The sequence below is a fragment of the Cervus elaphus genome, chromosome 2, assembly GCF_910594005.1.
Source record: "Cervus elaphus chromosome 2, mCerEla1.1, whole genome shotgun sequence".
NCBI lineage: Eukaryota > Metazoa > Chordata > Mammalia > Artiodactyla > Cervidae > Cervus > Cervus elaphus.
In genome coordinates this window covers 17,733,024-17,754,203 of record NC_057816.1, presented here as the reverse complement: position 1 = coordinate 17,754,203, position 21,180 = coordinate 17,733,024, and the positions used below count along the sequence as shown (strand labels likewise).

The 21,180-nt window shown below is 43.2% G+C and overlaps 1 pseudogene; it reads left to right on the top strand.

Moving 5' to 3' along the window:
* The first annotated feature begins 18,712 nt into the window (after window positions 1-18,712).
* LOC122677533 lies at window positions 18,713-18,888 on the top strand (annotated as a pseudogene).
* Window positions 18,889-21,180: the final 2,292 nt, after the last annotated feature.

Sequence of the window (21,180 nt, the reverse complement as noted above, 5' to 3'; positions counted from 1 at the left end):
GGAAATAGATGGGGAAACAGTGGAAACAGTGTCAGACTTTATTTTTTTGGGCTCCAAAATCACTGCAGATGGTGACTGCAGCCATGAAATTAAAAGATGCTTACTCCTTGGAAGGAAAGTGATGACCAACCTGGATAGCATATTAAAAAGCAGAGACATTACTTGACCAACAAAGGTCCATGTAGTCAAAGCTATGATTTTTCCAGTGGTCAGGTATGGATGTGAGAGTTGGACTGCGAAGAAAGCTGAGTGCCAAAGAATTGATGCTTTTGAACTGTGGTGTTGGAGAAGACTTTGAGAGTCCCTTGGACTACAAGGAGATCCAACCAGTCCATTCTAAAGGAGATCAGTCCTGGGTGTTCATTGGAAGGACTGATGCTGAAGCTGAAACTCCAGTACTTTGGCCACCTCATGCGAAGAGTTGACTCATTGGCAAAGACCCTGATGTTTGGAGGGATTGGGGGCAGGAGGAGAAGGGGACGACAGAGGATAAGATGGCTGGATGGCATCACTGACTCAATGGACATGAGTTTGAGTAAATTCCGGGAGTTGGTGATGGACAGGGAGGCCTGGCGTGCTGTGATTCATGGGGTTGCAAAGAGTCAGACAAGACTGAATGACTGAAGTGAAAATCATCATTAATAGGGGAGAAGCAAAAGAGGCAAAGTCATGTTCTTTCTAATAGTCCAAGCTTTCTTCTTCAGGGCATTCAATAAATATTTATTCCAAGAATAAATAATTGAAGGCACGAGAATCAAAAGGATTGAAGCAGAGAATAAGTCGTTTTGAAGAGAGAGGAGGAGTAAAGAAAAGACCAGAGCGACAAGAACAATCTCCTTTTGGGACACACTGAGGGCCCTGGTCGAAGATGCTGACCAGGAGTAGGTGCAGAAGGAAAAAGTGGAGGCGTGGTTGTAGCCCAGCTGTCTGCTTGGTTATTCTGCTTGCCTCTTCCCTAAGCATTGCAGCATCACATCTCATACACCCACACCACCTTTCATGGCTCTCAAACGTTTTCTGTGCATTTTCTCATTACAGCCTCAGAACAATCCTGTAGGTTGGTAACTGTTGTTCTCATTTCACAGATTAGAAAGGTGAGGCTCAGACAGACCAAATAATTTGCTCAAGACAACTGGGCCAAGTTATTTGCAGATCTGGTGGTCTGTTCAAGTCTTATGATCCCCCAAGCACAGTGTTCTTACCTAAACAAAGAAAATCATATCTCATTGTAACAATAAGTAGCAGCCACACTCAGAGGCAGAGGGGTCCAGGAAGAGATATCACTAGTCATCAGGGAAACACAAGTCAAAAATCACATGACATATCACCTCATACCTGTCAGAATGGCCATCATCATAAAGGCAAGAAATAACAAGTGCTGATGGGGATGTGCACAAAAGGGAACTCTTGTGCACTATTGGTGAAAATGTAAATTGATGCAGCCACTACAGAAAATAGTATGGAAGTTCTTTAAAAAATTAAAAACAGAATTATCATCAGTTCACTTGAGTCACTCAGTTGTGTCTGACTCTTTGTGACCCCATGGACTGCAACACACCAGGCCTCCCTGTCCATCACCAAACCCTGCTCAAACTTATGTCCATCAAGCTGGTGATGCCATCCAACCATCTCATCCTCCGTTGTCCCGTTCTCCTCCCGCCTTCATTAGTTCCCAGCATCAGGGTCTTTTCCAATGAGTCAGCTCTTCACAACAGATGGCCAAATTACTGCAATTTCAGCTTCAGCATCAGTCCTTCCAATGAATATTCAGAACTGATTTCCTTTAGATTGACTGGTTGGGTCTCCTTGCAGTCCAAGGGACTCTCAAGAGTCTTCTCCAACACCATAGTTCAAAAGCATCAAATTTTCGGTGCTCAGCTTTCTTTATGGTCCAACTCTCACATCCATACACGACTATTTGTAAAAGCATAGCTTTGACTAGACAGACCTTTGTCGGCAAAGTAATGTCTGCTTTTTAATATGCTGTCTAGGTTGGTAATAGCTTTTCTTCCAAGGAGCAAGCATCTTATAATTTCATGGCTGCAGTCACCATCTGCAGTGATTTTGGAGCCCAAGAAAATAAAATCTCTCACTGTTTCCACATCTGTTTGCCATGCAGTGATGGGACTGGATGTCATGATCTTAGTTTTTTGAGTATTGAGTTTTAAGCCAGCTTTTTCACTCTCCTCTTTCACTTTCATCAAGAGGCTCTTCAGTTCCTCTTCACTTTCCGCCGTAAGGGTGGTGTCATCTGCGTATCTGAGGTTATTGATATTTCTCCCGGCAGTCTTGATTCTAGTTTGTTCTTCATCTAGCTTGGCATTTCGCATGATGTACTCTGCATATAAGTTAAATAAGCAGAGTGACAATATACAGCCTTGATGTACTCCTTCCCCTATTGGAACCAGTCTATTGTTCCATGTCCAGTTCTAACTGTTGCTTCTTGACCTGTATACAGATTTCTCAAGAGTCAGCTACCATATCATCCAGCAATTCCACTTCTGAGTATTTATCTGAAGAAAATGGAAACACTAATTGGAAAGATACATGCACCCTGATGCTCATTATAGCATTATTTACAATAGCCAAGTGATGATGGCCATTGTAAATAGCCAACATCCAATGATGGATGAATGGATAAAGAAGATATGTGTGTGTATACACACACAATGAAGTATTACTCAGCCATAAAAAAAAATGAAATCTTGCCCTTTGCAACAACATGTTTAGAATTTGAGGGCATTATGCTAAGTGAAATGTCAGACAAACAAATAGCGTATAATCTTTAAACAAACAAGCAAAAACCAACAAAAACAAACCCTAAGGCTCATAGACGCAGAGAACAGACTGGTGGTTGTCAGAGACGGAGGGTGGGGTGGGAGAAATGCATCCAGGGAGTTAAAAGGTATAATTTTCCAGTTATAAAATAATTTGATCATTAGGATATAATGTATAGCATGGGGACTATAGTTAATAATACTATATTGCATAGTTGAAAGTTGCTAAGAAAGTAGATCTTAAAAATCCTCATCACAAGAAAAAAATTTTTGTAACTATTTGTGGTGACAAATGTTACCTAAACTTATTACGATGATCATTTCAAATATACACAAATATAGAATCATTATGTTGTACACCTAGTACTAATATAATGTCATATGCCAATTATATCTCTTTTTTGTGAGCCAAGGATTTTTTATCATACCAAGTTATTGTTCAACTGCTAAAGTAACAAACTCATTAAATATACAATAACTCAGAGAAAATTATATTCACAACCCGTTTCTGAAGAAACATCTTGAAACAAGCTTTACCCATTGACAATTTTAATGAGGACACTTCTGCAAAACAATTGATGAGGAACATTTACAACATTAAATTGTAACAGTAAAACCATAACAAAGGTATGGACATAGGTAGCAGTATACCATATTTTTGATACAGGTTCACACAAAGGAGAACTATAAAATCTAAGAGAAAAGAATAAGCTAATTCATTGGAAAATGAGTGAAAAAGTACAAGGAAATTATTTAAGGGGGAAAAACAATTATTAGAATCTTAAGAAGAAAAGGGACTAAGAATGATATAAAAAATATCAATATAAAGGAAAGTCATATATAAAAATTACATATCTTCTGAATATCAAAAACATACAAAACATAATTGAAATATTTTTAAAAGAGCATTAAATATCACAGAAAATAGTACGACAGAGTTGAGACTCAACATTTTTTTTTTGAAAAGAAGATAATAGGTCTTGGTACTCACTACTCCATGTAGGCAGGAAAGAGGGCTGGGGGCTGGAGCATTCCAGACGGGTGGGGTGCTGGGGCACCTTATATTCTACAGAACAGCAGAGAAAGGTTAGGTCTTATTGGTAATTTTTAAAGGATAGCTTGAGGGCTTCCCAGGAGGTGCTAGTGGTAAGGAATCCACTTGCCAATGCAGGAGATGCAAGAGATGTGGATTCGATCCCTGAGTTGGGAAGATCCCCTGGAGAAGAGAACGGCAACCTGCTCCAGTATTCTTGCCTGGGACATCCCGTGGACAGAGAATCTGGGCAGGCTACAGTCCGTGTGGTCATAGAATTGGACACGACTGAGGAACTGAGCGCAGTACACGTGGTGGTGAGGTGAGGGCACTGCCCGGCCTGAGACAATTAATTTCCAGCCAGGAGCCTCGAACAGCTCAGATGTCTTCCTCCCTCGGGTTACAGGAAGGAGGTGCCCACAGCAGTCCGAAAGGAAGGTGGACTTCATCACAGGGATGCAAGCTGGAAGCAGAGCCCCAAATAGTGTCAGTTACTCCAGATATGAATTCTCTATCCCACTCTGCACCTTCAGAGCCAGCCTAAATGTTGGGAAAACTGTGTTAAAGAGGCTCCCTGTGACCTGGGGAGACAATGGGGTTAAATGCAGAAGTCCCAAGGCAGGCAGGGTCTCCCCACCAAAAGTTCAGACATCAAGACTGGCCCAACTAGAAAAGCTCCACACCCAGCCTCCCTGAGTGGAGGGACCAGGCACTAGGAACGCTCAAGGTGGCCTGGGTCACTGGAGGAAAATGGCACCTGCAGGCACCAGCAGAATGGCAGCCACTTGGCAAGGTTTTTTTTTTTTTTTGCTGGGCCTTGCTGGTGCCAGGCCAGTCTCAACCAGGCCCCCTGGTGGTCAGAGGTTTATATGCAGGATGGGTGGGTTCAAGAAAAGAACAAAGTTCCTCCCCACACAGGAGCCGAATCCATGACCAAAAGGACATCAAGTTGCCTTAATGTTGCTCCCTTGGAAAGCCCGTTCTGGCTTGACCTTGTTGGGGCTTTTCTATTTCAAGATAGCATAGTACGATTTCCTCTGACAAAGAAGGATAGCGCAGAAATCCTGGTGTAAACTACAGAGTGTCTCATCTCGTTGGTAGTAATATTGTAGAGAGCATGCTAGAGGCAGGCTTTCAGTATATCAGTTCTTGAGTGAATGAATGAATTCTTCACCAACTATCCTAAGACAGCCTCTGCCTAACAAGTTTGTCCTTAATTCCTCCCTGCCCCTGCTCTGAGCCCATGTGCCCTGGGCTTGCTGGCTGCCCCGACTCACCTGCGATATGCCGGTGTTTGTCTAAACTTGCCTCTTTTGGAGGTCAGAACTTCAGACCTGGGGTGGAGGTCAGATTCTAGAGCTTGCTCTGTCTGCGCAGGGATTGGAGAAATTGAAAGATAGAAAGGTGAAAACCCCTAGATTTCTTTTCATAAAATGTTTATTTATATTTATATTTTATTTGGCTACACCAGGTCTTAGTTGCCGCATGTGGGAATCTTCGATCTCTGTGGCAGCATGTGGAAACTTTAGTTGCGGCATATGAACTCTTAGTTTCGGCATGTAGGATCCAGTTCCCTGATCAGGGACTGAACCCGAGGTCCCTGCATTGGGAGCACAAAGTCTTAGCCACTGGACCACCAGGGAAGTCCAACCCTCAGATCACTAACCAGTTTTGTTTTTTTTTTTTGACAACCCTGAAAGAGATTGCTACAGTGACTCTGTGCTTCCTGAGTGATCTCATTCCCTGGGCTGGAGATGATTCCATGACCTCCAAGAAAAGGCAGAGAGCAATCCAGAGCTGAGATTATTGAAGAGATTAATTTTCCCCATACAGGGCAATTTTCCTCCTATTTTTTGCATAGGCAGCAGTTCAATAAATAATTAATGCTTGTTCATCTTTTAGCTATTTCTCCTGCTGTAAAAAAATTAATTGGCCTTCCATCATCTATTGCATTGTAACCTAGAGGTATTTGGCCCCCATCCGCCACCTGCTGAAACCTGCTCCTCCTGAGGCTCACTGGTGCGGTGACATCCGCGTCCTGCCCAGCCCCCAGGTTCAGGGCATGAATGGGAGCGCTTGAGCCTCCACCAACACTGCCTCTTTCTTCCAGAAACTCAGCAAGTTTGCAGGCACTTTTTCTCACATCTCCTCCCTAGGTGCTGAGACTCCCGTTTTGCAAAAGAGGTTGAGCAAGATTAGCGATGGGGTGAGGGAGCAGCAGCATCTCCCTCCAGCCCTCAGACTAGGGATGTCAAATATCCTGGGATCTCTTTCTGAATATGAAAACAGGCCCATCAGCTCTACTGGTGGCAAGATAAGGAGAGTTAGAAGGGAGGGAAGACTCCCTGGATGGCCTTGCTCCCCCAGCCTCAACCACCACATTTTCCCTCTTTTAAATCATAAATCATGCCACCACATTGTTCGTTTACAGACATCCTTAGCTTTTATCTTTATATTAATCTAGAATGGGCTTCTCAGGGATTTTGGGATGTTGATTGGGATTGCGTTAGATGTATAGATTAATTAGAAGAGAGAATTTATACTTTTAAAATACTGGAACATTCTTGTGGGGAACTAGGTATGTCTCTCCAATTAGTAAGATACTCTTTTATGTTCTTTAAAAAAAAATCCTAAATCCACTGTGCCACCTCCTCTAGGAAGTTCTCCTAGTTTAAAGCAGTCTGACCACCCCCACCCAATGACTGACTTGCCCTTCCCCCTCAGTGCTCTTTGGTGATTACCCTAATGACAAAGTCTGTCGATGGCTAGTTTGTCTTCTTTGTTTTCTTGCATTAAGATTTAAGCCCCGACAGGGCAGTAGTCCTGTTTGCTGTGTCAAATATACCAGGCATTTGTGTGGCTGCAAAGAGTCTTACAGAAGGGCTGGAGTGTCAGTTGGAATGGCCAAGGAGAAGGTCAATGAAAGCAAACCATGAGTCAGCAGTTGAAATTGTCCCTCTGGGGAAAGCCATGCAGCTAGTGCTTGGTTCAAGGGATGAACACACTCAGGGGCTCACTCAGGGTCCCAGCCCTGCTCCTTCTGCTGCCTCTGAGTGAGGTCACTTCACCTCTCCCAGCCCCAGGACCTCATCTGAAAAAAATGCCTCTCTTGTAAGGCTGTTGTTGGAATTCAATGAGAGGATGAACACAGACAATGTTTGTAAGCTATGGAGCACTAACAGTGTATGAGAATTCATTGTTATCATCATCTGTGCGGTCCTCTTACTCTGACACCCAGACCTAGAACCATCTTCAGAGACACCATTCTGCACCCATATTGGAAGCATCCTGAAATCCGATGTGCTGGTTCACCATCATGCCCTTTGGTTTCTTAAGGCAGGTTAGTGCTAGGATGCTATAATGTCTGAGATGGAGAGATCCCTTCAGGTCTATGAGCTCCTCATTTCACAGGCAGGAAAACTGAGGTCGAAAAGGGCTGATGTACCTGAGGTGAGCTTGCACGCTCCTCGGGGCAGCCCTGTCCAGACCCTGTGGCCCCATCTCGAGGGTGCTGGGCAGGGTATGCCTTAGGAAGAGTATCTCTTTTGAGTACTCATCTTGGGCCAGGCTCTCTGCTAAGCCCTTTACATGAATTATCTAATCTGATGCTCATACAACTCTGTGCCATTAATATAATTATCCTCATTGTACTAGACAACATAACTGAAGCTCTAAAGATCATCAACTTAAAGTATTAAAGCAAGATTCTAAGCAATTACAGAGCCTTTGCTCCTAACTTATTATTCTCTGCTGTCTCTCGACACTATCCTGTTAGAGCTCTTCTCTCTGTCTAAATTCCTTCTCCATCAACCACTGCATCCCAGTATGAGTTGGGCATTTCCCCAAATGGCAAGATGACCCCAGGCCAGAGTACAGAATCATTTCTTTTCAATGTGGTAAAAGTGGAGTGAACAATTCAAAAAATCTTGTATGGCCTTTGCAAGCCTGAAAATCCTTCCACACTATTAGCAGTATTCAACTCTGTCTGTCATGTAAAACATTTGCCCATCCCAAAGAAAGTCACCAACAACTTATGGCAAATGAATTGGTTGCACCAAAGAGGATGAAACAAGTGGCCTTCAACAAGTGACACCCAAACTTGAATCCATGGCCCCTAGTTGGGTATCCACCACTGGTTGGAAACCATAGTAAGACCTTCAGAATATTCAGGGATGCTGAGATGGCCTTTATGGCTTACAGAGTTCTCTCATCCTACTCCAAACAAAGAGGTCTCTGCAACGAAGGCAAACAGAAGTGCTTGAACAAAGGAATGGGAGAATGGGAAGGAGTACCCAGAAAATGACAAAGAGGAAGTCCAAGTCGGCAGAAGAGCAGGGCAGTGCACGAGACCTTCCCAAGCAGCTCTGAGAAGGCACAGTGCAGAATGAAGGGGCTGAGGGCCACGTGCATGTCTGTGACCCCGGGAAATCCTTTGAGGTATCGCCAGGGCTGGGACTTCCCCAGTGGTCCAGTAGCTAAGACTCTGTGCTCCTAATACCAGGTTTGATCCCTGGTTAGGGAACTAGATCTTACATGCCACAACTAAAGATCCTGAATGCCGCAACTATAAAAAGAAAGAAAGAAAAAAACCCCTTCGTACAAGAAAGATTGAAGATCCTGCTTGAGGCAGCTAAGACCTAGCACAGTCTAATTAATTAATTACTTTAAAAAAAGGTATCACCAGGACCAAAGACTTGTGGAATGTGTGATCTCTTATCCCTGCATTTTGCCTCTAATGGGGCCTTTGCTGGAGACAATGCCTTAACCTAAAACGAGTCCAGGGAGGGAACCTCGGCTCTAGGGCAGGGAAGGGGAGGCACAGGTTATAAGGTAAGCCCGTTAACGCCCCTCTAGCGCCAGCATGTTCTATCTGCATTCGGGTCGAGAGCTCTGAGTTCCAGCCGTGGCTCTGCACTTGTTTGCCGTGTGCTTGTGGACAGACTTCATACTTTCTGTGATCCTCGCCTTCCTCCTCTGTAAACTGGAGACAGAGTATCTGTTCTGCTGACCTCACAGGTTTCTGCGCATGAGGCAACGGGCACAGTGTTTTGTCAACTGTCTGGCACTACTGTTGGACATGGCCTTCCTCTGCTTCCTGCCTCTTGCCCTCTGCGGGCTGTCCACCTCTCCTCTCCCTGGCAGGGGTCCCCAGCCCTCCCCGGGATCTAATGCCTGATGATCTGAGGTGGAGCTGATGCAATAATAATAGAAATAAAGTGCACAATAAACGAAATGGGCTTGAATCATCCTGAAACCATTCCCCTTCCCCGTTCCATGGAGAAGTTGTCTTCCAGGAAACTGGTCCTTGGTGCCAGGAAGGTTGGGGACCGCTGCCCTGTGAGAGGCTCTGGGAGTCAGAGACGGTCTCTGTCCCCTGTGATGTCTGCTCATGGGCCCCTCTACCTGAGTCAACTGCGAGCAGGCATCTGTGACCCTCACTGGGGGGCCCCAGGCCAGAACACTTGAATCTCACACCCCTTAGGATACCACGTCTCCCGCGGGAAACATCACCGTCATATCCTAAGTATTTTCCTCTCACCCCAAACCACAGAGCCAACCAAACTGTAATAGGAATATAGACCTTCTTGGTGAATTTGGGTTTTGCCATTCTTTTGTTAGTGTTTGGCCCCACAGCTACCGTTGTGCTATTGTTTATCCAGCCTACTAAGGTTCTATTTTCTGTAAGACAGTTTTTCTTGTATTCCATCCAGAATGGACTTGCACAGAGTCCAGGACTGCTAAGCCCACGGGGCCAAGCCAAGGACCTCCTAGTGTTTGCTCGAGGAAAGCCCACATTACGGGAGAACCTTGAGATACCTCCGTGCTGAAAGAGAACCAAGTCCGTTCTTGTCCATCTCCCCACTCGGGCCCCCATGACCAAGTTTTCTCTCTTTCTCCCAAGGAGGAGATCATGGATTGTGAAATGCCTTAATGGAAAAAACAGCCTCAGGGCACAGCTTAATGGGATTGTATCCAAAATCATTATGTCATGAAAAGTTTCTTTCCCCAAGTATACACAGGCTGTTTTTCAGCACTTATCCCAAATCACTTTTTATGGGGAGATGGGGCTGAGGAGGCGGGTTTGGGAGTGTCTTATACACAATCTGCCCATTCATCCCTTCTGGCTCTGGATCCTCTCCCAATAATACAGGGCTTTTCCCCAACCCTGGGACACTGCTCTCCCCTTCTCTATCCCTCTGCCATCGCCCCTTTTTACTCATTTAAAGGGACTTTGCACATAAAATTTACTAAGCTCACATTTGCTTTTGCCCTATTTCACAAAGCCCTGCATAGAGCAAGCCCTCTAAAGTTGGGAACGAAAACTCTCCCCTCTCTCTATAGTATCAACCAGAGGCTGGGCACCCCAGGAGGGGGTAAGTGAGCAGGAGAGGATGGTGTGAAGTTGTGGAATGAACCCTGGACTGGGAGCTCTGGGTCCCGGTCATGAAATAACAACTCACTTCCAGGATCTGGAGGTAGCACCAAAATGACCTCCCAAACTCCACCGTTATACAGTTTCTGGTGCGTCTTACCCACGGTTGGGCTGAAAAGAGCACAAACATGATGAAACCGAAAACGTTTTCTGGACCCAGAATTTCATGACTATTCCTAGAGGAGAGGTGAGGAATGTGGCTCAAGGGGAGCGTGAAGGAGGGGTGGGTGTCATGGGCGGAGGGGCAAGTGCAAATGACAGCAGATAGTCATTCTCTACAGATGATTTGGAAGGTAAGGTCCTGGGATTGCCCACCCCATTTAGAGACCAGTTCAAATGGCCAGCAGTTAACCAGTAAGAAAATCAAGGGACTTCTCTGGTGGTCCCGTAGTTAAGACATTGTGCTCCCAATGCAGGGGGCATGGGTTTGACCCCTGGCTGGGGAATGAAGACCCTGCATGGTGCAACCAAAAAAAGGAGGGGTGATAGGGTGGGATGTGGAGAATGGGGTCACTGCCTACTCACCTGTGACAGGGAGGATCTCTAGCAGAAAGGGTTCTGAGGGTGGAGAGGGTAGCCCAGGTGGAGGGAGCAATGGTGAGCAAATGCACAGGGGGGAGGATTGTTTGTCCCCTGCCTTACCCTCTTGAAGATTGCTGGATTTCAACACATTTAAGTTTCTGGTGATTGATGCTAGGCTAATTTTTATGATGTAATATGGAGGAACATATCAATACAAAACAGATATAGCTAGATTTTGTACAGCTTTGAGAAGCAAGCATCTGATATGAATATTTACCTGTGAAGACTATAGCTTTAATAAACTTCCAGCCCATGGCCAAGTCCTGGGGACAGTATCTATGGCAATGGGGAATTCCCAGAATTAACTCAATCCAGCCTCCGCACAAGGTATTAATATTAATACTGTGTTGATATGATACAATGTCATGAAGAAATTTCCTGGTTTCAACACTCCAGTGAGAGTAGGGGAAGTCCCAGGCACAGAGCAAAGTTCAATTGCTTCACTTCCCACTTGCGTACCATCTTTGAAATAGTCTTTAACTTCTATGCCTTGGGAGCTCAGGCTTGCTCCCAGGGACCTTTGGAGAGCCTTTCATACAGAAGAGGAGGATCCGGCCTCCTGAAGGGTGCTGGAGATTCTGCAATACTAGAACCAGGAGGCAACTGAGTCAAACAATGGTCAGTTCAGTTCCAAGAATAGCACTGACGTTTTAGTATGTATTTTCTACAAACAAGGACATGTTCTTATGTAATAACAATGCAGTCTAAGAATCAGGCAGTTAACTAATTCACATTCCTATCATGAAATCCCACACCCACTCGTGTTGCTAATTGTCCTAATTACATCCAGGATCACACACCGCTTTAGCTGTCTCCTTAGTCCTCTCTAATCTGTAACATTTCCTTGACTTTCATGGTCAGGACACCTTAAAAGATTTCATGACAGTTATTTGCAGAATATCCCTCCATTTGGATTTATCTAAAGTTTCCTCTATTCTATTCAGGGGATGGTCTAGGGCAGGAATGCCACAGAAATGATTCTATATCTCCTTGTGTCCCATTAGATGGTGTGGGATCACAATTTGCCTTATCGCAGCTGAAGTTAACTTTGAACACTCCATTACAAGCCTGCTGGGTTTCTCTGCTATAAAGTTGCTCCTTTTCTTTAAAAAAAATTATTTATATTAATGTATCTATTTGGGCTTCTCTGATAGCTCAGTTGGTAAAGAATCTGCCTGCAATGAGAGAGACCTGGGTTCGATCCCTGGGTTGGAATGATGCCTTGGAGAAGGGAAAGGCTACCCACTCCAGTATTCTGGCCTGGAGAATTCCATTGACTGTATAGTCCGTGGGGTTGCAAAGAGTTGGACACGACTGAGTGACTTTCACTTTCATGTGTCTATTTGACTGTGCCAGGTCTTAGTTGTGGCATACCAGATCTTCTGTCTTTGTTGTGGCATATGACCTCTTAGTTACAGCATGTGGGATCTAGTTCCCTGACCAGGGATGGAAGCCAGGCCCAATGAATTGGGAGTCCAGAGTCTTAGCCACTGGACCACCAAGGAAGTCCCTAAAGTTGCTCCTTTTCTCTTGGTAAATAGGAGACTATTTGAGACCAAGAAAATACACCAGTCCTCATCAAACTTTCACCCACTTGTTCTAACACTTACTGGACTTTCTCAGCTGAATTAACTGTTACAGTGGTTGGCAAATGGTGACCTAATTTTATCAATCCTTCTCAGTATATTAGTTGGCATTCCACTGCAAGAAAGAGCTGTCTCTTCATTTATTTATTCACTTTTTCATTTGTATCAGTGTAGACTCATGAAGTCTATTTTACTCAGTGGGATATAAATGGTTACTAACATCATTTTCATGTTCAAATTACCCCACATTTGGTCATGGGATCTCTTGCAGGCTGGCTTTTATGTCCTTGAGACCTGCCTCCGTTATTCTCTGAGCACTTCCTTACCTCCCAGTACAACAAAATATTCCAGGGTCTTAGTGGCCTTTTCCTGCTACCATTCATGGAATTAGTCATGTCTCCAAGTAGCTCTGGCTCCATATATTGGAGAATGGTACTTAGAAACTAAGATCTGAGTATTAAGTCTGCTTATTGCTATTGTTGTGTTATTGCTCCCAGGACCCCTCAATGGAGAGGATGCACAAACAGACACATACACTCTTCATCCATTATGACAGAAAGCAGATCAGTGGTTGTACAGGATGGTGAACAGGGGTTAGAGACAGGAATTATAAAAGAGTACAAGAAAGCTTTGGGGGTGATGGGTATATTCATATGTCAAACTTATCAAAATGTACATTTTAAATATGTATAGTTGTGCTGTGCTATGCTAATTCGCTTCAGCCATGTCCAACTCTTCACAATCTCATGGACCATAGTCCACCAGGCTCTTCTGTCCATGGGCTTCTCCAGACAAGAATACCGGAGTGGGTTGCCATTTCCTACTCCAGGGTGTCTTCCCGACCAAGGGATCGAACCCAGCTCTCTTAAGTCTCCAGCATTGGCAGATGGGTTCTTTTCCACTAGTACCACCTGGGAAGCCCATATGTAAATTATACTTCAATAAAGCTGTTAGAATTTTTGATGTTCTTAGATTCACCAGGGGAAGAAAGCAATACACTATGGATGTCTAACACCTTGTCTTCTAAGGAACTGCTTAAACAAAAATAATGCATATGATTTTTAAGTCAGGAAATTCATCTTAGGTTCAATATGTGTAAAATTAGGAGGACATTATAAAATTCTTGAAATATTTTTCTTAAATTAATGTTATAGAATGTGGGACCTGTTTTCTGGGATTTTTTAATGATGTTTAACAAATAGGAATATATTCAGAATCCAAGTTTTAATTTTAAGTGAATCTTCTAAAACAATGATAATGAGTAAAATCAATGATAAGTTTATGCAAAGTCATTTGCCTGCAGGAAAAATATTTAGTAATTTCTTTTGTAAACCATGTGACCAAAAAAAAAATACTTCAAATATACTGTTTAAAAAAAAAATCTTGTACTTCGTTTGACCCAATAATTCCACATCTAATAATTTTTCCTGGAAATGAAGTCATAGGCACACCCAAAAATATATGGATAAGAATGTTTATTACAATGTTACTTATAATACAAAGAATTATAGTCAATCTAGGTGTTTTGATGAATTATGGTTTAATAGTACAGTTCAACTTGAAACAGACATTAGACTATTGCAGAATATTCGGTGTCAGTGAGAAATGTTCATTATATATTTTAAGTGAGAAAAACAGTATGGATAAAAACTCAGCAGTGGCCACAGGACTAGAAAAGGTCAGTTTTCATTCCAATCCCAAAGAAAGGCAATGCCAAAGAATGCTCAGACTATTGCACAATTGCACTCATCTCACACGCTAGCAAAATAATGCTCAAAATTCTCCAAGCCAGCTTCAGCAATACGTGAACCATAAACTTCCAGATGCTCAAGCTGGATTTAGAAAAGGCAGAGGAACCAAAGATCAAATTGCCAACATCTGCTGGATCACCAAAAAAGCAAGAGAGTGCCAGAAAAACATCTATTCCTGCTTTATTGACTATGCCAAAGTCTTTGACTATGCGGATCACAATAAACAGTGGAAAATTCTGAAAGAGATGGGAATACCAGACCACCTGACCTGCCTCCTGAGAAACCTGTATGCAGGTCAGGAAGCAACAGTTAGAATTGGACATGAAACAACAGACTGGTTCCAAAAAGGAAAAGGAGTATGTCAAGGCTGTATGTTGTCACCCTGCTTATTTAACTTATATGAAGAGTACATCATGGCATCTGGTCCCATCACTTCATGGGAAATAGATGGGGAAACAATGGAAACAGTGTCAGACTTTATTTTTTGGGGCTCCAAAATCACTGCAGATGGTGATTGCAGCCATGAAATTAAAAGATGCTTACTCCTTGGAAGGAAAGTTATGACCAACTTAGATAGCATATTAAAAAGCAGAGACATTACTTTGCCAACAAAGGTCCATCTGGTCAAGGCTATGGTTTTTCCAATGGTCATGTATGGATGTGAGAGTTGGACTGTGAGGAAAGCTGAGCACTGAAAAATTGATGCTTTTGAGCTATGATGTTGGAGAAGACTCTTGAGAGTCCCTTGGACTGCAAGGAGATCCAACCAGTCCATCCTAAAGGAGATCAGTCCTGGGTGTTCATTGGAAGGACTGATGCTGAAGCTGAAACTCCAGTAGTTTGGCCACCTCATGCGAAGAGTTGACTCATTGGCAAAGACCCTGTTGTTGGAGGGCTTGGGGGCAGGAGGAGAAGGGGACGACAGAGGATGAGATGGCTGGATGGCATCACCGACTCGATGGACATGAGTTTGAGTAAACTCTGGGAGTTGGTGATGGACAGGGAGGCCTGGCATGCTGCAATTCACGTGGTCGCAAAGAGTTAAACACAACTGAGCCACTGAACTGAACTGAACTGAAGAGTACATTATGAGAAATGCTGGACTGGTTGAAGCACAAGCTGGAATGAAGATTGCCAGAAGAAATATCAATAACCTCAGATATGCAGACGACACAACCCTTATGGCAGAAAGCAAAGAAGAACTAAAGAGCCTCTTGATGAAAGTGAGAGAGGAGAGTGAAAAAGTTGGCTTAAAGCTCAACATTCAGAAAACTAAGATCATGGCATCTGGTCCCATCACTTCATGGCAAATAGATGGAGAAACAGTTGAAACAGTGGCTGACTTTATTTTTTGGGGCTCCAAAATCACTGCAGATGGTGACTGCAGGCATGAAACTAAAAGATGCTTACTCCTTGAAAGGAAATTTATAACCAATCTAGACAGCATATTAAAAAGCAGAGACATTATTTTGCCAACAAAAGTCCGCCTAGTCAAGGCTATGGTTTTTCCAGTGGTCATGTATGGATGTGAGAGTTGGACTGTAAAGAAAGCTGAACACTGAAGAATTGATGCTTTTGAACTGTGGTGTTGGAGAAGACTCTTGAGAGTCCCTTGGACTGCAAGGAGATCCAGCCAGTCCATCCTAGAGGAGATCAGTCCTGGGTGTTCATTGGAAGGACTGATATTGAAGCTGAAACTCCAATACTTTGGCCACCTGATGCAAAGAGCTGACTCATTTGAAAAGACCCTGATGCTGGGAAAGATTGAGGGCGGGAGGAGAAGGGGACGACAGAGGATGAGATGCTTGGATGGCATCACTGACTCAATGGACATGAGTTTGGGTAAACTCCAGGAGTTGGTGATGGACAGGGAGGCCTGGTGTGCTGCAGTCCATGGGGTCTCAAAGAGTCAGATATGACTGAGTGACTAAACTGACTGACTGATAATCCTATTTCTCTGGAGGGGGAAGTAAACAAACATATGTGTAAATCTGTGTGCTTTTAATATATGTGCTTATTTCTATATATATATATATACAGTAAAATGTTGATGGCTGTTACTTCTGAATGGTTGGATTGTGACTATTTTTTGGCGATTTTTTATATTTTCCATTTTCATCCTATATATATGATACATATGTCTCTATGTATCTGTATAAGCCCATAAGGCCTTACCTATAGTTCAGAATTTTTTTAAAAAAGCTTTAAAATGAAAGTTTCTCATAAAGTTGGTGCAAACTCGCTTAGCAACAAAAGCCTGGCCTAAACGGCAACAAGACTTTCTATAGCCTATTTGTTGCTGCTGTTCAGTCACTCAGTCATGTCTGACTCTTTTTGACCCCATGGACTGTAGCACTCCAGGTTTCCCTGTCCTTCACCATCTCCTGGAGCTTGCTCAAACTCGTGTCCACTGAGTCAGTGATGCCATCCAACTATCTTGTCCTCTCCCCTTCTCCTCCTGCCTTCAATCTTTCCCAGGGTTTTTTCCAGTAAGTCAGCTCTTCACATCAGATGGCCAAAGTATTGGAGCTTCAGCTTCAGCATCAGTGCTTCCAATGAATATTCAGGTTTGATTTCTTTAAGGATTGACTGGTTTGATCTCCTTACCATCCAAGGGACTCTCAAGAGTCTTCTCCAACACCACAGCTCAAAAGCATCAATTCCGCGCTCAGCTTTCTTTATGGTCCAACTCTCACATCCATACATGACTATTAGAAAAACCATAGCTTTGACTAGATGGATATTTTTTGGCAAAGTAATGTCTCTGCTTTTTAATATGCTGTCGAGATTGGTCATAGCATTTCTTCCAAGGAACAAGCATCTTTTAATTTCATGGCTGCAGTCACCATCTGCTGTGATTTTGAGCCCCAAAAGTAAAGTCTCTCACTGTTTCCACTGTTTCCCCATCTATTTGCCATGAAGTGATGGGACCACCATGATCTTAGTTTTCTGAATGTTGAGTTTTAAGCCAGCTTTTTCACTCTCCTCTTTCAATTTCATCAAGAGGTTCTTTAGTTCTTCTTTGCTTTTTGCTGTAAGAGTGGTGTCATCTGCCTATCTGAGGTTATTGATATTTCTCCCAGCAATCTTGATTCCAGCTTGTGCTTCATTCAGCCTGGCAGTTCACATGATGTATTCTGCACATAAGTTAAATAAGCAGGGTAACAATATACAGCTTTAACGTACTCCTTTCCCAATTTGGAACCAGTCTGTTGTTCCATGTCCAGTCATAACTGTTGCTTCTTGACCTGCATACAAATTTCTCAGGAGGCAGGTAAGGTGGTCTGGTATTCCCATCTCTTGAAGAATTTTCCATAGTTTGTTGTGATCCACACAGTCAAAGGCTTTAGCATAGTCACTGAAGCAAAAGTAGATATTTTTCTGGAATTCTCTTGCTTTTTCTATGATCCAGGGGATGCAGGCAATTTGATGTCTGGTTCCTCTGCCTGTTCTAAATCCAACTTGAACATCTGGAAGTTCATGGTTCACGTACTGTTGAAGCCTAGTTTGGAGAATTTTAAGCATTACTTTACTGTCGTGTGAGGGCAATTGTGCAGTAGCTTGAACTTTCTTTGACCTTGCCTTTCTTTGGGATATAGTCTATAATAATTAGTCTTTACAGAGTCTGTATTTATCTCGTTTAGTGTTATTGAGCCTATATTTCACTGTAGAAATTATGCTGTCCAGAACTCCTGGAAGTGTCACATAATAGCCAGTACAGATATCATTTTAATATCCAAAGATGTCTGAACTCCAAAGCATATGCCCCTGAGAGTTTCAGGTAAGGTATTAGGGACAATATTTTGTGATTAGGGAAAATGAGGAAGGAAGGAAGAGAGGAAAAGAAGAAAAAGTTTATAATCTGGGTGGAATAAAAAAAGTTCTGAAAAGGGCGCCAAGGGCAAATTTATATGTGAAAGTGTTGGTCGTTTAGTCAGGTCACACTCTTTGTGACCCCATGGACTATAGCCCACCAGGCTCCTCTGTCCATGTAATTCTTCACAAGAATACTGGTGTGGCTAGCCGTGTCTTTTTCTAGGGGATCTTCCCAACCCAGGGATCGAACCTGGGTCTTCCACATTGCAGGCAGATTCTTTACCATCTGAGCCACCAAATTAGATATAAGAAGAGGTTAAATGTTACTTTTGCTGTCTTTCTGTCAAAGCTCTTCAGCCAAAGGCCACCAAACACACGAACTCGGTTCATAACTTGTGCGGATAAAGAGGCCAAACCCCAGGAGGCAACCTTTTGGGGTGTGTCAGTGAGGGGCGGTTAGAGAGAGCTGTTGCAGAATGTATGCTTTAATGTGTGCTTTGGAGAAGGGACTGGGTGCCCTCAGAAACTGGAGGCAAGTCTATGACTTGGTATCCCAGTAGGTCATCTCTCTGGGGAAGAGGGAATGGAAGGAGGAGAGAAGAAGCAGGCAATCCTCTCAAACAAGAAAAAAGGGTGTTTGGCCCTGTTTGTGAAGCCATGACTTTGTCTGTGTTCAAACACGGTTAGGAAGTGGCCCGGCCTTGCCTGGAAACTCACAGTGTTGGAGGACCCTCAGCTTTGCGCAGTGGCAGTATCGTAGCCAATGAGGTTAATCCGAGGCGCGATTATTGCTAATTGGAGGACCCTCATGCTGGTGTTTTATGTCTCGTAAGGGCACAGCATGACCCAGCTCTGAGGGCCAGGCCGCTTCTCTTCTAACTCAGTGCCTGGCCTGGAAAACCCCATGGGCAGGAGAGCCTGGCGGGCTACAGTCCACAGGGCTGCAAAGTGTTGGACACGACCGAGTACACAGAGTAGTTTTAGGTCCACAGAAAAATTGAGCAGAAAGTCCTCTCCCCAACTAATCAGCACCGTAGACCCGTTATTGACATCTTCCCTCCGTGTGATAAGCTTGCAGTGTGGTGAGGCTGATGAGCCAGCATTGACATATTACCATTAACCAAAGTCCATAGTTTTAACTTAGGGTTCATCCTTTGTGTGCACAGTTGTATGAGTTTTGACAAATATATAATGGTGAGTTTACACCATTACTGTACCATACAGAATAGTTTCACTGCCCTGAAAAATCTCCTGTGCTCCAACTATTCATCTCTCTGCACCTCTCCCCGGCCCCAGGTAACTGATGTTTTATGACGTCTCCATAGTTCTGCTTTTTCCTGAATGCCATTTCAGACTGGCTTCTCTCATTTTACAATGTTCACAAACACATGTTTGAGCTTCCTCCGTGTCCTCTCACAGCTTGATAACTCACTTTTTTTTTTTATCACTTAATGATGTTCCGTTGTTTGTCTTTCAAATTTTGTATTCCATGATTCCAGGCTCTTGCCCTGTAAACATTCTTGCCATAAGCATGGTTGCAAACATTTCACCCCACAACTAACTGGCCTTAAGGCGATTTTCTCGAAAAAAAGAAAATAACAAAACAAAAAAGAGGGACATTATAAAGGACATAATGAAATGTAAGAAATTAATAACAAAATTTAAAAGACTTCATTGTGAAATGCAAAAGATTTGAATACATTTAAAATGTGTGTAGCTTCATGACAATACTCCGTAAATAACTGATTTTATTTTGGGTTTTGCTTGTCTAAGCACCTGTCTTCAAAGTCATTTATACACAGTATTTTATACTTTTTCTTCTTGCTGATTTTTCTCCTCCTTTGGCTTTGCACAGGTTTTTTTTTTTTTTCATTAAAATATCTTCCTTAGTAAGAGAGGTATCAGATTCCACAAAATAAAATGCTGAGCTTTGTACTGATGGGTGCTCTTGGCATATTGTCACATGTCTACTGGAAGATGTTCCAAAATTCAGTGGGAAATGTGGGTCCAAGTTTGTGCCTTCAAGGGCTCAGCCTCTTTCTCCTCTGGCGTATATAATGTGTTTCAAAATAAGAAACCAACTATTGGAGCAATTTGTTGTCATCTGTCAGCTTGATAAAATCATCAATAAGGTCAATAACATATCTGAACCAGTTGAAACTAAACTGTCAAACCAAAAACTATCAACCAGATATTTTATCTTTTATGGCAAAATTGCTTATGGCCAATTAGTTACACAGCAAAAATGTTTGCAGTGACCGTGTAATGGCAAAGAAGCTTATGACATCCACAGTTTGTTGATCCATTCACCTATTGAAAGACATCTTGGTTGCTTCCAAGTTTTGGCAGTTATGAATCATGCCCTATATCTGCATGTAGGTTTTTGTGTTTCAAGTTTTCAGCTCATTTGAGTAAATAACTAGAGATTTGATTTCTGGGTCACATGGTAAGACTGTGTTGCTCCACATCCTCACCAGCATTTGATGTTGTCAGTGTTTTCGATTTTAGCCATTCTCTTGGGTGTTTTGCTGGTAGATTTTTTTTTTTAATACCAGCTCTCCAGCATAAGGGAAAGCCCCAAATTACCAACTTTCATAGTGTAAATCATGCCAGCATGGCCAGTTTAAGCAACCAAAGTGACGTCACTGAAAGCAGAGCTGGAGGAGATAGGCCCGGGTGTTTATGCCGCCTACGGCACCTCTGCCTGTACAGGTGCTCAGCACAGAGACGGCTTAGCCATCCTGGACAAATCCTGTTGTCATCTTCTTAGACTGGCGGCCACTGCTTGATCATTCACGGTTGACTTCCTGGTGATCAGAGTAGGAAAATCATGTAAGCCGCTGCCTCTACAGAACCCAAGCTTAACCAAGCTAATTTCTGTTTTCATGACAAAGATGCTAAGGGTGGCAAGTGGGTATTTAGCAAGCACTAAGCCGTGCTCTTCAATGCTTGGTGATAAGCAGAGCTTCCAACCTCTAGAAGAAGCTCATCTCCCAAGTCATCTGAAATGGTTTATTCCCACAAGACCAAATCCTGGCCACCCTAAATCTTTTCCCTTTTCTATTACTTTGACCATGACCCCACTCAGTACCCCAATACCTTTCTGGTGTGCTGAGTCACTCAGTCGTGTCTGACTCTCTGTGACTCCATGGACTATAGCCTGCCAGGCTCCTCTGTCTGTGGGATTCTCCAGGCAAGAATA